We start from the raw sequence: 2,878 nt of genomic DNA, 5'->3' as shown, positions 1-2,878 counted from the left end.
AAGAATTACACAACAAAGGAATGTCAAGAGGAGGGCACAATTGCCCCATTCTCTGGGAATACATCAGCTATTTCAGCTTAACCCCTGAACAAAACGAAATACATTGTTTATTTTTTCTAAGTGACATAATGTCCCATCGCTATCTTCATCTGACCTTATAACTTCCAAGCAAAAAGCTTCATCTTAAGCTTGGTAAAAAACTTTTAACAGGATGATAGCCTGCCTCAATATGTAGTGTGTATCTTAGGGGACACATTTTTAAATGATTATAACACAGGAATAAAGCTATTAACAATGAAGTCGTCAATTCAGAATCTGGAATATTCAGTCCAAGGACTTTCCCTCAAAATCTTCATCCCTTGTTTGCCTCTATCTGTATTCTCTTTTTGGCAACTGAATCAGTGCCTTGAGACCAAAAGGATATTTCTTTTCATCACAGTAGATTACATGTTATTTAGTGTTCGGCTCCTGTTGTCTTGCTTGCGTTTTCTTTCCTTTTTTCAAAATTTTATTTAACATTTATTCATTTTTGAGAGACAGAGTGAGTGGGGGAGGGGCAGAGAGAGAGGAAGACACAGAATCTGAAGCAGGTTCCAGGCTCTGAGCTGTCAGCACAGAGCCTGGTGAGGGGCTCGAACTTAGGGATTGTGAGATCATGACCTGAGCTGAAGTCCGAAGCTCAACCGAATGAGCCACCCGGGGGGGTGGGGGGGTGGGGGGGGGGGGGGGGGGGGGGGGGGCCCAATTGCTTGTGATTTCTATTTGCTCCTTCTTTCTCATGTTGGCCTTTCAAAACACTCCTTCTATGAGGAGTCTGAAATTTTCTTCTACCTTTTCTCTTCTTTTCACCTCCTTGATCATCTCCTTGTTCAGAATCAGAGACTCCACGTGACCCCTGTGTTAGCTGAAATTCTGCCTTTTGATTCAACTTTTGTGTTTCCCTCTGGGCTGTCCAGCTCTTTTCTTGGTTATCTTTTTCCTTCTGACCCTCTTCGTCCTTTTTAAGCTGCTTTTTAGGTTATCATATCACTCTCTGAAGGACGAGGTTATTTTACCATTTTGGATCGGCCTCTTGGTTTTAGAATCTTGACTTGTGTAAATAGGGGATTGGAAAAACGAAAAGCTCACGCGACAGCTGGTTTAACCATTCCCCTGATGAAGGTCATTTGAGTTGTTTCCGGTTTGGGTGTATAACAAATAAAGCTGCTATGAACGCATACATAGAGGTTATGGGGACTAAAGTTTTCATTTCTCTGGGTAAGTGCCCAGGAGTATGATTGCTAGGTGATATGGAATGTGTATGTTTACTTTGTTAAGACACTGACAAACTATTTTCCAGAGGGTACCATTTTATATCTCTACCAGTAACGTATGAGATCCAGTCCCTTAGCTTCTTCTCCAGCATTTGGCATTAGCCTTATTTTTATTTCTTTATTTGTTTTTAAGTAGGCTCCATGCTGGGAACGGAGCCCAACACAGGGCTTGAACTCACCACCCTGAGATCAAGACCTGAGCTGAAATCAAGAGTCAGACGCTTAACCAACTGAAACACCCAGGTGCCCCAGCACTGGTTTTCTTATTTTTGGCCATTCAGATTGCTATGGAACGAACTGTGTCATTCCTCCTTCCCCCACCCCAAATTCATAGCTTGGGTGCCTAACCCACAATTTGACTGTATTTGGAGATAGGGTCCTTAGGAGGTAATTAAGGGTAAGTGAGGGCACAAAGGTGGGGCTTCGATCCAATAGGATTAGTGTCCTTATGAGAAGAGATACCAGAGATCTTGCTGTCTCTCCCTCTGTGCACACACACAAGGAAAAGCCACGGGAGGACACAGTAAGAAGGGAACCATATACAAGCCGGGAAGAGGGCCCTTACCAGAAGCCAAAAGGGGGTTTCTGGTTAAATTGACCAGGCCAGGGTGATCGGACATCATCAAGGACGGTGGATAAGGAATGCAACCAGATATGGGGGGTGGGGGGAGGTTCTGTTTAAATTGCCCTAGCTGAATTCTTCCTAAAATTGGACAAATACAGAAGTCCAAAAAGAGTAGCTGAAAAGAAGGTCAGGGAGTGTGACTGGAGTTTGGTCAGCGAGAACATATTTGTCAGTTCTTTTCCCTATACCGTGCAGCCCCTTGGTTTTTATTATTTGTTGAGCCCTTATAATGTGTCATGTACAGCTTTAAGTGTTTTAGATATGCTTATTAATCCTCTTGTCAGGCAGATATGATTATCTCCACTTCAAAGTTGCCGAAGATGGAACTCCCGTGAACTGACTGGTCTAGGACTCCAAACATGGAGAGTTCCAACCCTGGCGCGTCTGGGTGGCTCAGTGGGTTAAGCCTGGGACTTTGGCTCAGGTCAGGACCTCCCCATTCTGAGTTTGAGACCCGCCTTGGGTTCTGTGCTGACAGTTCAGAGCCTGGAACCTGCTTGGGATTCTGTGTCTCCCTCTCTCTCCGCCCCTTCCCCACTCACGCTCTGTCTCTCTCTCTCTCTCTCTCAAAATTAAACATAAAAAAAAATTTCAAACCCACATTTGTACTAGTTAAATGATTAGTTAAAGGAACACTGCTAAACTGTAAATAGGACAATGTAAATGTCAAATATAAGCCACAAAATTCACCCCTAATCCTACGGCCTACCCTAATTAACAGGGAAAGGCCCTCCGCTGTCGCCCAGGAGTCCCCCCTTCCCCTAGCCTGCAGCCAGAGACAAGTGTAACAGTCGCGCCCCGCAGCCTTTCCCTGCCGGGCGCGGACGGGAAGCCCCGCCCACCGCTCCGTTGCAGCCAATAGCGCCTGCGCCTTTGGGGCGGGGCCGCAGCTCTGATTGGGCACTTCTGGGGGCGGGGCCGGGCCGGGAGCTGAGGGCAC

Source organism: Panthera uncia, chromosome E1 (assembly GCF_023721935.1).
Source record: "Panthera uncia isolate 11264 chromosome E1, Puncia_PCG_1.0, whole genome shotgun sequence".
Classification (NCBI taxonomy): domain Eukaryota; kingdom Metazoa; phylum Chordata; class Mammalia; order Carnivora; family Felidae; genus Panthera; species Panthera uncia.
This window is presented reverse-complemented; position numbering follows the sequence as displayed.